We start from the raw sequence: 15,117 nt of genomic DNA, 5'->3' as shown, positions 1-15,117 counted from the left end.
CGTTATTCATATAAATATTTTCGAATATGAATCTGATATACTGATTCAATTAACTATATTAATAACTATATTTAAATAACGTGTCTATAAATATTTATAAGAATAAATGATAAAGCTGTTCCTTATTTCCGAATAACTATTATTAGACAACGTCGACATACATAAAAAGTGAGCATCACGCTAACATAGTAAATACCCGGGTCCCGTGCAATATTTTTATCACCACCTTTTATTTAGTTGGTCTAAAAATTATAGAATAAACTTTATGTTCTAACAAGAATTAAAATGTCATTGATCTAAAATATACATCGACAACTACTGAACTACGCCATTAGTACAAATGTCATGAAAATAATAAACAGGTAGTTTTGATTTATGCAGTTGTTTCTTAAAAGAATGTAAGTCACAATATTATGTATAATAGTGAATAGAAACACAAACACTGTTAATGTAGGTACTAATGTAATGAATAATAAAATTCATAATAATAATATAACTTAAGTTGTTATTATATTATTCTGTTTATACATTTTAAAAAAAGTAGATAAATATTCGATCTCAATAAGTTTATTTATACGTGGTTTCATTTGGTACCTACATCAAGTTTTCGGCTTCAAATACCGTACTATATTTATAAGTATGCATTGAAAACAATAGGTATTTTATGGTGTAGGTACTTACCGAAAAATAGTTGAAACCCTTCGTGTGTTAAAAGCGAATTAAATGACACAAACACTAATAGGTAATAATAAAATATTATCTTATGTGATAGTGGATCCACTATCCACGTTCTCTTCAACAAACTTGACGATTACTTTATTATTATCATCAATATAAACAATAATATAATAATTATTATTTATTATCATAAATTATTTGGCGGTTTTAATCGTTATAATATACTACCTCCAAAATATTATACAGCAGCTGTCTTACATTATCTGTGATTATTATGATCAAATTGAACTAACCTAAAAATCAATATCCCTTACCGCATTTTTTTCTTATCTATTACATACCACGCATTTGTTTATACAACAACAATGCTGTAAGCGACAAATTAAACTGTTATAAGCGACAATATGGCGTATACATCATTACTAAAAAAAAATTGGGCGTTTAACACATAATTATTATGTCGTTTACTGCTCATTCAATAAATAAGAATGTCACCTAAATCAAATGTTGTCGCTTACACAGCACTTTTTTCATACCTGTCGCTTACAGCATAAAGTTTGATCATTGATAACACGTTATAAAATAATGATATCACTGCATGAAAACTATCTATGGATCCGATAGAACGTCGTCTACAACGCTGGGTACGGGGTACCTAGCATAGGCGTGCGCAGGGGGTATGCAGGGTATGCAGCTGCATACCCTGAAGCTCTTTGAAAATCGACACAAGAAAAAAACCTTTTATGCACAAGAAAAATAATTAGTACGTACCTATATTAAAATATTTATAATGATAAAAAATTATTAAAAAAAAATGATAGAAATGATATCAGACTAACGGCAGTGACAACGTTTGATTCACGTATTAAAATTATAATAGGGCGATTGTTATGCTAACTTCCGTCTGACGTATACCTATGGCCGGGTGCTATTAGTAAATTGAAATATCTAGTTATTAATTATTATTTTATTAACTATCAAGTATTTGTGTAATACATACTTTTTATATTTTGTCATAGTACCTATATGTTACAATATTTTTTTAATTAAACAGTAAGTCTTTTCAACATTTGTGTATTGTGTAAGTGTATAAATTATTAGAATTTTACATTCTTAAAATAACTTTTAGGGCACGCCAGTGGCAGTCTTTTGCATACCCTGAAAAAGAGGCCTGAGCACGCCTATGGTACCTAGTGTCGCTTACAACAAAAGTGTCGCTTACAGCAAATAGCCTTTTAACCGACGATATATTAACAACACAATTTCAGCTGCGGTGGTACTTTCGCACTGAAAGTGGCGGGCCCTACAGTGTCTAAAGATTGCATCCAATGCGCCAATGTAGTAAGTTTCTGGTAGCGGGTACTGGACGCCGGCCGGGCGGTGTATAAGCGGCGCGCGTGCCGCCCTGTCTTCCACCTGCGATTAACATGACACAATTTTATTTGTGTTAGCAACGTTATTTATACGAAATGTATTTACTCACCTCTTCGATGACGTAGGTATAACGGTGAAATGTCGAAAATACCGACAAAATCATCGTCGTCTTGTATCACATCCACTGGATCGTCTTGGTTCACGACTTCCACGATCTCGACGTTATTGTCGTCCAATAGTACCTCAACTAACTCAACGTCGTTGTCGTCCGGCATGATTTCAACCACCTCAATGTTGTCGTCCAACTGAACATCATCCATCCAGACTTCGACAACTTGCTCACCAGCGTGAACATTATCTGCACGGTCTTCTCGTTCCCGGCGAGGTCCAACCATCTACATAACAATGGGCGCTCAATTTATATGCCAAAGTATAAATTTTTTATCTTTACTTTTACCAGTAATATACAATATAGTGTAAAGTACATTGACAGGATCATTATTTTGATGAAAGGTGCCACCCTCATTGATGATACCCCTATAGTTACTTAATTATTATTATTACTATTTATTTATTTACAACAAATCTCCTAACCACCTAAGTATAAAATAAACAATAATAATGGATTTCAGTTATTGTGTATGTTTATTAGCCTTGCACTGTACATAGTTATTTAGTAACTATGTGTAATGTAAATTAAAAGTAGAATGCAATGTAATTATACAAATATAAGATTTGTGCAGTTTTTAGTTACTGTACCAAAAGATGCAGGAAAAAAAATCATAAAAGAATAGTTCTATGCATTAATGACATATGATAACGATAAACTTGTATTAGATAAATTGAAACAAACATTTTGAATGTAAATTACACATTTGCATTAAAATTATAATGCTCTGTCATAGGTGAACTTTATTTATATTGTTATATGGTTTATTAAGCAACACCATAACTGGTATTACATAAATCCTAAATGCTATAAGTGGATTGTACGGCAACAGTGTTTAATACATGTGCTGGTTAAGTACATTAAGTGAATTTTTTATTGTCTGAATAAGATAAATGTAAGTTAAATATAAGGATTATGGAGAAACTGATATTCCCAGCATAACAGTATGTCATGTGTATGATATGTATTGATGTAATGTTTAGTTTAGTGTATATTTAAAATGCAGTGTGAGTACATTCTATTTATAAACTTTAAGCATGTTAGTCATTAGTGAATTAGTGAACCAGACAAAACAAAAAATTAAATTAAATAAATAAAAAAAATTTAATATACACAAATAAAAACATGTACTGAGTTGCATCCCAAAAATGTTAACAGAAGGATAAAGTCAAAATATTGAGTATACATATTCATCAAGTGAATTTAGTAATGATCCAAAAAAAAATAATATATATATATATATATATATACTGAAGTGACTTATAAGTTAACTTATTGTGTATTAAGGTGCATGCAGATGTACCCGTACAATTATGTTGTATAATTTCACATGAGATGTTTGATGAAAAAAAAACTAAAGTGAATGTAAGTAATAAAGGTGTGCAATATGTTAATGTACACTCTATTGTAGTAAAACCAAAATGCATAAGGTTATCAACTGTTATTTGAATTGTACCTAATAAATAAAAACCTCACAGTTTGTAGTTAATATACCAAATGTAATTGATCCTGTGTATTTATTTAATGTGTTATTTAAAATGCAGTATGAGTTCATTGTATTTATAAACTTTAGGCATCTTAATCATTAGTGAACCAGACAAAACCAAAAAATAAAAAAACTGTAATACATGCAAATAAAAATATGTATAAGTTACATCCCAAAAATGTTTACAGAAGGATAAAGTCAAAACATTGACTATGCATATTCATCTAGTGAATTTATTGAATTATCAATTGTATGATAAGTCTAACCGTAAGAGTTATGTGTGTTTGACAAATGTTTAATAGGATCATAATGAGATGTGAAGTGCAATCAAAACTGCAGCAGTGAACCAAAATAAATAAATATATTTATATATACCAAAGTGACTTATAAGTTTACTTATTGTGTATTAAGGTGCATGCAGATGTACCAGTACAACAATGTGTATTATTATATTATATGTTGTGTAGTCCTGTGTAGTTATGTAATGTGTAATTGAAATCAAATTGTTTATACAACAACAATCATGAGTTTAAAGTATTTCTAAAAATTAGGAACCATAATACACAACAGTACATATTGACATTGAGGTGTGTACAGTTTTGTGAATGACAATAATACACAAATAAGCCTAACAGATGTGTGAATAATTTCATTTTTGAAAATAAATGAACAGATATCGACCAATGGAACTCTAAAGTGAAAAACGTCTACCTTAATAACCATATTATACTTAACGCGGATTATTAATACAGGGGCCTATTGTTTTGAATGTAAACATGAAATGGATGTTGTGGAACTGTTGGTTAAAAAAGTATTCTTCTACCACGTTTTTATGCTCACTATGGACGGCACTGCTGTTGGACTCAGACGGCGGCGGGCGTGTGCAACATTTACATTGAAATCTTGACCGGGGACGAAATGCCGAGAACATAGCTTGGAGCTAAGAGTCACTTGAAACCCGTGGTTCCTCACGAATTCCACCCACTGAAGACGACGTACGTCATTCATCGGAAATCTAAAGGTGAATGCCTTATAATAAGATGTACATGGCATATGCGTCAAATGAAACTATACATACCTGTGTATGGAAACGTCATTGTCATCATCATCCACGTTTCCACAGATCACACATCGTTTCACCATAGTGAATAGCCTGGAAAGCGTCGTATAATAATCGTATAACATTATAGAAATATTATTGATGTTTAATGAAAACATCTTGAAAAGGTATAAGTAATTCGTGAATATGTACTGATTAATATTTAATAGCAAATTATAATAATAATTATGAAAAACAAACTGTGTCAATGATCGTAATCGAATATTCTGATGGTATCAGTACGTTATCAACGTTGAAATATGCGTCTCGGGCGGTTGTGTTATTTTTAGAATTGATATATACGATAAATATTATATTTTTTACATGGATTCCTTATGTGGGAAAAAAATATGAAAATACGAAAAAAGACATCGGGGACCTACCGAACTCGTGACACGTTAATGCCGCGAACCAAATCAGAATAGATTATTAGATTCACAATGTTAAGGGATACGGACGGCCGACGCGCAACGGCTTACGGGCCAACGTTGACCATACAGGCCGTCCGAGTGTGAATAAGTAAAACGGTATGTTAATATATACAAAGCAAATATGGAAGAGGACATGTTTGAAATATCATTAGATAGAGCTGTAAATCAAGTGTATAAGGGTGCAAGATACGCGTTGCCTCGTGTACACGTAATGTAATCAACGTACAACAGACAATTGCACGATCAAGCGTGATTCCAACGTTATTATTTCTATCGAAATTGTACTCACCGGTATCAAAATCTCGCCTTACGAATACACTAAAAATACGGAAGAAAGAGAGCACTTGTTCGGAGTCTAGAAAATTAATAGAGTGCAAAAAGTCCTCCGTGCTTTTGCGCATAAAAACGTAGGTATCGACGTATCGTACGAACGTTGGCCGTAGCCTAACGATGGATACCACGGTACGGTTCGGCGGAGCTCAAGTTCCCCTCTCCACTACACTTATTTGCGATAAACTTTTAATAATAATCAAGCATTTTAAGCCTACTATATACACACATATATTTATTAATAATTATTTCGATGGACGGAATTTTGGAAAATACCGTTTGCTTTGATATCAGTCGTCGTATTTTTCGATATTTCTATGTATCTATCTATATATTATATGTATAACCGTTTGTCCACCTCTTTAGTGACCTTTGGTCTTTATGAAATCGTTTATGTATTTATATTATATATATCATAAATAGTGATAATTAGGGCGACGAAAACATAACTATATTAGAACTTTGAAAAATTACGTGGAAAAAAAATTGTAAAAAAAAACAAATAATTAAACGTGAATTAATCTGTACAAATTAAATGTACAGTCACGGCGCAAATTTTTTATTCACCGCTATCGGTGTCGAACCCTATACCCTAATCTCTAATGCCTAACCTACTGGGACACCCACTCAGATGATTTCATTCTCGAAAATTCTAGTATTTAAGCTGTTTCAATTCAGTACCAAATGCAGCATTAAACACTGTTTCAACGAATAATTCATATGGATTGTGTGTCAGAAAACCTTAAATCGTATATTTGGATGCATTCGACGTGTTTATACTATTGTTCCATCGAAGATTGTGTACATATTATACTCATTTATGGTTCTATATGCACTGTTTGAATATATGATCAGACCATTATTAATGCATATAATTGACAGAAATAATTATAAAGATCATGTGGATCACTGTAATTTACCGTTGTTTAGGTATAAAATATTGTAATACACTTTAAATAATCATTGAGTATAAATAAATATTTTCTTGTTGGGTTTAAGGCCATATTATTTCACATATTACATATTTTACAAATAAAATAAATTATTACATAAAATAAAGTTTATTCATTTAGTTAAATAATTATGATTTAGGTACATAAATATATTAGTTTAGCATTAATATTAATATAATTACCTTTACAATTGGTTGTTACTCATTAAACGTAAGGCAATATTAATTATTCGATATAAAATCATACCGTTATGGTTAATATATTATAATAAGTTCAGAGCAAAGTTATTTTAATAAAAATATAAATAGTTGTGTATGTCATTTAATTTGATTATTAATTTATTATAATTCTAACTAATAAAGGTGACACAAATTGTGTGCTTAGTTTAATAAATAAGGATAACGTATACAAGTTTATTATTATATAAATAAATATTACTTACAGTACATTAATTTAGTGCACAATTTGTGTGCTTGAGTAAATAATTTACCACCGTCATAGAATACTACTGATTATACACAAATTACCTATCAATAGCAATATTTAATACCTTCAATGAACAAAAGAGATATTTGATTACCTCGAACGTTTAAAAACCATAATATCTGTTGGGTGATTTGAATTTTTGTCGATAAACCTTTCCGTATTAGATGCACCGTCATCATGAGTTTAAAATATATATAATGAAAAAAATCTTGGCTACCAAGAACCGAACAGCTATTTTAATTTTTATTACCTTATAGTTAGGTATATCAAAATTGACTATAGAATCTAGTAATCTACATGACCTATCAATTGTAATACTGTATCACAATACATATTATAATATTCATAAAACCTTTGATGTACCTACTAAAGTGTAAATATGCTTTTTCTGGTAAATTTGGGTAGGTATTTGATTATCACAAAATATAGACTACTCATATAGAACCTAAATTATTTATCAACAATAATATTTAATGTTTTATCCGTACCATGAATGACATTAATACAGCCGTTAATAAATAAAACTGTCCATATTATTACCAAAAAATATTCTACTACTGGTGTAATTTAGTAACTATTTAATTACCACAAATGAATAAAAACTACATTGCCTATAAGTAATGATATTTAATAATGCATCCGTAGCAGTACATACTCACTTTTATAACACCGTCAATGAACTAAATTATTAACATTACCACCAAAATATTCTTTTCATGGTATAACCGAGTAGTTATTTAATCAATTTAAACATAAAAACCCTAAAGAGATAACATATACACCGATACTACCGTTGTCGATTAACCGTAGTGTACCTACAGTACATTACGTTGTTGTACAATTTGTGTGCTCGATTAAATAATTAACCACCGTCGTAGACTACTCATTACACCTATCTCACCTATCGACAGCAATTAATATTAAACACCTTATACGTAGCATCATATGATTACGTTCTTTGAGCCGTCGACGAACAAAAGTGTAAATAAATATTACATATTATTATATCACATGTAGTCGCACCTTTTATGTGCTGTGTTAAATATTTGGCTACTAACCGAGTAGCCGTTTTTGTAATAATTTATAAAAAGTAGGAACACTCAAACATCGTCGACATGAGCTTAAAATAAGGATTTCGAACAGGCAAAAGACAGAATTAAACGTATTTAAAACAATATTTATTGAATCAAACAAAAACAGTATAATATTTATTATTATCAGTACAATAGGTACATCAAACGCGATTTCGAAGCGTACGGACCGAATCGGTGCGAGAACCGCACGTCTACGGGTTCGAAAATAAGTATACTACGCGAAAAAAGAGCAGTCGGCGGTCTTAAAGACGAAAAAGATCGAAAAAACAAAAAAAGATAAAAACGAAAGTCGGCCGCGTTTTCGAGTGAAAACCGATTTTAAAAGAAACGCGCTTGAATTAAACGTATAAAAAGGCGACGGAAAAGGGCGTAAAAGCAGAAAAATCGAGTAAAAAGTGGAAAAAATAAGCGTAAAACGTTTCGAAAAATCTAAAACACGATATCTATGACTGATGAGTGATACGATAACTGAAAAATCGTGATAACTCGGCCGCCGCCGCGAGGAAGTAACGCGATTGGCCGGTCTTAAGAAACCCATGGAAGAAAAACGTAATTCTTCCATGGGTTGCTTAGAGCGATATATATAGGGATTCACGTTTTATTATATAAGAGACTAGCCCTCCGTGCTAGCTGGGGGAGACCCCCAGACCCCCTTGGTCGGTGAAAAGTGGGTACCGATGGCGGAGACAGAGTCGTTTGAATTATTAAAATCATTGCTGTACTCGCTGGTCAATCAATAATCAAAAGTCGTAGCAGGTGATAACGATTTATGATGAGGCGTGGAGGTATCGTTTCGAAAGCGGCAAATTTGAAATCCCAGTTCAACAGTCGATACGGTCCAGTCTTGTGCTGTTATGAATGTCGAAACGAAAAGCGTAAAGCCGAATGCCGTATTTAAATGTCTAGCAAGTCGGTCACGTCAAGTGAATACCGATTTCGGAGACTATATGGTTAGAATTTTGTACATAGCGCCTATAATGTTGCACTACCATAATGGTAGACGATATGAGTAGGTAATACGATTGACGTCGCGATATGTGGATTTATAAAAACCGTGTTCGAGCGTCTATCAATTCGTATTAGAGAATCGGCAATCAAAAGTCGACCCACATGAAACGTAAAATATAATATTATATACAATATCTCAATATCATAATTAATCAATTAATCAGCCACACTGTCATTTTTGTCGAGTGCACTAAAACAATACAAATTAAAGGATAAATGTTAAAAATTACCAATAATAATGAAATGAAACCGACGGACTACTTGTGTTGGTAAGAATGAACGTAAAAATGTCCGACGTGCCAATGACATAAAGTGAATTACACACATACCTTCTTCTTCTTCTTCTTCTTCTTCTTCGGTAAACTCGGCCACTAGGACCATCCCGACATACATCCTTGCCTCCAGTTTTCTCTATTCGATGCCTGTAATCTCCAATCTTCTCCTCCACCTAATGCTTTCACATCATCCCTAACTCCATCCTCCCATCTCCGACGTGGTCTTCCCAGCGGTCTTTTTCCATTAGGGTTCTCCTCCAGTACCATACGTATGAGTGGGTTTTGACTACGCCAGGCATGCCCAGCCCAAAGCAATCTTTTGTTCTTTATTGTTTCGAGTATACTGGGTTTATGAAAGAGTGTCTCTAGTTCATCATTCTTCCTTATTCTCCATTCCCCACTAAGCCTGTCCTTTACTGGTCCAAAGATCTTCCTCAGTATTTTTCTTTCTAGAACTAAGAGTTTTCTTTCATCACTTTTCCTTAATGGCCACGCCTCAGCTCCATAAGTAATAACAGGTCGTATTAATGTGATGTATAATTGTAATTTTAACTCTCTTGAAAGTGATCTTGATCCCAGTAATTTCGCAAGACCATAAAGGCATTTATTTCCTGACTGAATTCTTGTTCCTATTTCTATTTCGATTTCATTTCTCTCTGAAAGTATGGATCCTAGGTACTTAAATTGTCTTGTTCTTTTGAAATTTCGGTTGTTGATGTTAAGAGTTGGATATAATCTTATAGTGTCTCGTCTTCCTACTACCATATATTCCGTTTTGTTCTCATTGATATGGAGTCCAACTTTCAGTGCTGCTTTCTCCAGCCGGTTTAATAAATCTTTTAGTCCGTCTTGTGAATCCTCCATGATCACCAGATCATCTGCATAAGCCAGAAGTCCTATGGACGATTCCTGGAATTTAACTCCTTCTTGCGGTGTAATATTCATCTCTCTTACGACTTTCTCTACTACTATATTAAATAAGATTGGTGACATAGCGTCTCCCTGTCTTAATCCCGATTTAACTAAAATTGGGCCTGAGTTTGTATTTCCAACCTTAACTTTGACAAATGTATCCAAAATGCTTATCCCAACCAATTTTATAAGCTTGTCCTGGAAATGGAATTCTCTCAAGATGTTTATTAAGCTTTCTCTATGGATGCTATCATACGCCTTCTTAAAATCTATGAAAAGAACGTGTATTTCTCTATCGAACACCCAGATTTTTTGAAATATTTGTCTTAAAATAAATATCTGGTCTGTGGTCGATCTTCCCGGTCTGAAGCCACCTAGGTAATAATAGAAACCCCGGTCTAATTGCCAATAATTTGTTCTGCTTTTGTTTTTATTCTTGTTAATAGGCAATTCTTGTTTACTTCCCTTTTTATGAATTGGACAGATCACCGCTGTCTTCCACTCTTTAGGCATTTTTTCAGTTGTCCAGACTTCGTGAATTACCTTCCATAACCACATTACCATTTCCTCTCCGCCTTCCTTTAAGAGCTCTGATTGAATGTCATCCTCTCCGGGGGATTTGTTATTCTTTAGCATGTTTATCTGTAATTTTATTTCTTCCAAGGTCGGTTCTTCACAATCCTGTGATTCTTGGATTTCCTGATTAAAATTAAAATTAAAGGTTTCATTCGGTTCTTCACAGTTTAGCAAGTTTTCAAAGTAGCTAGCCCATTTCTTTGCCAACTCTTCATTTGTAGTTATCAGGGAGCCATCATCATCCCTTAGAAATCTTTCTTTCTTTTTGTATCCACCTCTGAGATCATTCACTCGCTTATACATATCCCCAGTTCTGTGTGTTTTATAATCGAGTTCTGCTGTTTCTAATATGTTTTGAACGTATTTTCTCTTTTCACATCTCAATATCTTGCTGGCTTCTTTTTGGCGAGTTCTAAATCTTCTCAGTGTTACTTCGTTGTTAGTGTCAATTAACCACTCTTGTCTTGCTAATTTTCTTCTTTGTACAGCTTCTTCACAAATCGTATTGAACCATGGTTTTGTTTTCGATACTTTTTTTCCCAAGACTTTCGATGATGCTTCATTTATGCTTTCTTTTACATGTTCCCATGTTTTATCAACATTTAAGTTTCTTTCTATATCTAGTTGTTTACTTTTAATAATATTCTGAAAGCACTCTACATACTCTTTGCATATTTGTTTGTCCTTTAGTTTATTTATATCGGTACGTCCTTTGTTTGTTAGATTACCTTTCTTATACTTCTTAATTTTTACTTTCATCCATATACCAACCAATAGGTGGTCCGAGTCCATATCAGCTCCCCGTAAAGTTCTTATATTCAGGATACTATTTTTAAATCTATTATTTATTAGGACATGGTCAATTTGGTTTTTATGTCTCCCATTCGGCGAGATCCATGTATATTTATGTATGTCTTTTCGTTGGAACATAGTACTTTTGACCACCAAACCCTTTCCTAAAGCGAAGTCGATTAATTTAGTACCATTATCGTTGGTGCTGGAATGTAGGCTGTAGTTTCCAATAGTCGATTTGTAGCACTCTTCCCTTCCTATTTTTGCATTGAAATCACCTAATAATACTAATTTTATATCACCTTTTGACGTGCTAAACGTATCTTCTAGTGTTGCATAAAACAGCTCTTTTTCTTCTTCATTCTTATCCTCAGTTGGAGCATGCGCGTTGATTCAGGAGGAGGAGTACTCGAAAATGAATCAAAATATATTTTATAATTTTTTATTTTTTTCCATGCAACCCAATGAGAACCATTTTGAGTAGAATTATTTAAATTAAATATCCCACATTCATTTAACCAAGGCTTTTCAAGTAATTCATTTATCATGAAACAACCTCTAAAATTTTTTATATTATTTCCAAATTTTATTATATCAAAATTACTTAACGGTTCGATATTTATATTTTTAACTTTACTCCAAAAAGTTGTATAACAACCTGGATAATTTTTAATGTTTTTTTCTAAATGTTGATATATCGAAATTAATCATTTTTTCGATTTTTTTTTTTTATTTGTCTTCAATCCAGAACCTTTATTTTTTTCCATTTCTTTATTGTGTCGAATTATTTCCTCTTCTATTTTTTTCTTATGTTTACTATCTTTATAACTATCATACAATGCAATTAAAGCTGGAGTAGCTACTGCTGCAGCTTCTAGAAAAGGTAAAATTAATGGTAAAAATCCACCTTTAATTTGCTTCGGTGTAATCTCCAACCTTACTCCAGAATTTTTTTTCTTGGCATTTTTTAATTTATCTATTTGATTTTGATCTAAATAATATTTATTTTCTCCTTTATATATTTTATCACTAGCAATATGAATTGTTGCATTAGAATTTTTTTTATGAGTTTCAGCCAACTTTTTTTATGGTTTTCAGTTAATTTAAAATGTATTTCATTATACAAAATATTTATTTAAAAATATTAAATTTTATTCAAATATTAAATTCATTCCTAAATATCTTTTTTTCATTCAAAGAACTATCAGAAGCATAAAATCTTTCCATTGCTTTTTGTTGTAAATTTTTATCAGCGATATGTCTTGTTTTAGTATCTTTATGATCTTTATAAAAATAATCATGTTCTCTTGCATATTTGTCTAACTTGTTAATCGGGGGAATATTTTCATCTAAATTTGTAAATGGTCCTAGATAATTATTTCCAGGCCAATGTATCGGAGGTAATTTTGAACAATTTAAAAAATCATTAAAAAACCCTGAACCTTTTATAATATCCTTTGGTAAATGTGAAATATACGACATTAAGTATTCTACACCTTTAACGGGAATATCAATTATCTTTTCTATTTTTTTAATACAAAAATTAAGAATTTCAAGTTTTTCATCATGATAAGTGTTTTTTCCCGATCTTTCTGCAGATGATATAAAATGTAGTCTGTCAATTAATTGTTTAATATTATATTCTAACTTATTTGTTGTTTCTTTTGGTAAATTCAACAAAGATTGTAGTAAATATTCAACACCTTTTTTGGGAGTATCAATCAGTGTTTCCATGTTTCGTTTAAACAAATGAACAATACCAAGTTTTTCATTATGAAAACCATAATTTCCCGCTATTTCTTCTGCTAATATAAAATATAGTCTGTCAATTATTTTTATTATATTATCGATATAAATAAATTCAATAGGATTATTTGTATATTTTATTAAACCTTCTCCTTTGGGTAAACTTTGTGATTCTTTCAGTGTTGGCGATTTATTTTTTTTGATGTTTTTGGTTTACTTTCTTTAGTTTTTGTTGATGTTAGTTTAATTTTTTCCCAAATAGGTTTAATCATTTCATTATATTTAGCACTTCCACTTGATTTAGGTTTTCCTGTGTTAATATCATTATTTTGGTATATTGAATCTGTTTCAATTAATATTTTTTCATAATTTTCAAAATCTTCTTTTCTATAAAATTCTGATTTTGTAACATCTGTATGAGTTAATAATCTCCACATACCTGGGGTTAGCATATGTTTTTTTCCATTTAAAATTATATCATCAAAGTCAAATATTATAGGGTATTTTCCGATCATGAATTCATCAGTTTTTCTTATATGATATATTCCAAATGGATTAACACCTTTAGCTTCATTTGGTAAAGTTGGTAAATATTTTTGCGCATTTTCACCTAATATTATTATATTTTTAGGCATAGGAGATTTATTTGTTGTTATTCGTGGAGAACTTTTAGGTGTTTTCATATTATCTTGATCTTCTGTTAGTCGTAATAATTCTGGATTACGAGGTTTATAAGGAGTAGGTATTATCATCTTTTGAATATCATTATCGGTTTTAATAGCAACCTCTTTAACATCATTAACAGATGATTCAACATTTGATAAGGCTTTTAATATTGGTTCATAATGTTTTACTTTTTCTTCTGATGTATATTTATCGTTTAAAACTGTTTTTCTATAGTTATTTTGTAAATTTTTTTAAGATTAATTATTTTTTGGATATTTTTTGGTGTATATTCAACGTGTCCCTGAATAGGGGACGCGTTATTGTTGTCACCTTCATCTTCACCTTCATCTTCATCTTTTTTTATAAAATTTAAATTTTTTCGGATTGTTCTAAATCTGATTTTTTAAAAGTTTTTTGTAAATTTTGTCTAAGATGAATTAATTGTTTCATTTTTTCTGTTTCGTTTTCTAACTTATTTCCGACCATGGAATTGTTTTGGTCTTCAAATATTATATTTTTTTTAATTTTATTTTTTAATTCATTTTGAATTTGTTTGATATCCATTTATTACATAAAAAATAATTTTCATCGTTCATCAATACTTAAAATATCATTACCTGTATTGTCATAGATAAAATTTTTTATTATGTCTATTGTTATGAAACCATATGTTTTTATTTTATTTTTTTTATCATATGTTTTACAATAAGTTCTAAAAATGTGTTTAAATTTGTCTAATGGTATAATTTTGCTAATAAAATCGGACCATATTTTTTCAATATAATAATTTGACTGATTAAAAACAATTATAACAGTTAAATTATTTCTTATTGTTTTTATATCTACTGAAGTATAGCTTTGTGTTAAATAAATAACACTAATATTCTTTGATCTCGATCTTATAAAATATTCCATTATCAACTTTTGATCTTCTAAAAGAAAATCATCAATAACCACTACACTATTAGGTTCACAATCATCAACAGATATTATATCACCATCAGAAAAATGAATGTTTATAGAAGATATTCCTTCAAATATT

Source organism: Diuraphis noxia, unplaced genomic scaffold, assembly GCF_037042655.1.
Source record: "Diuraphis noxia isolate RWA-SAM2 unplaced genomic scaffold, SU_Dnox_SAM2 contig0014, whole genome shotgun sequence".
Taxonomy (NCBI): domain Eukaryota; kingdom Metazoa; phylum Arthropoda; class Insecta; order Hemiptera; family Aphididae; genus Diuraphis; species Diuraphis noxia.
Note: the sequence above shows the minus strand (reverse complement) of the source record.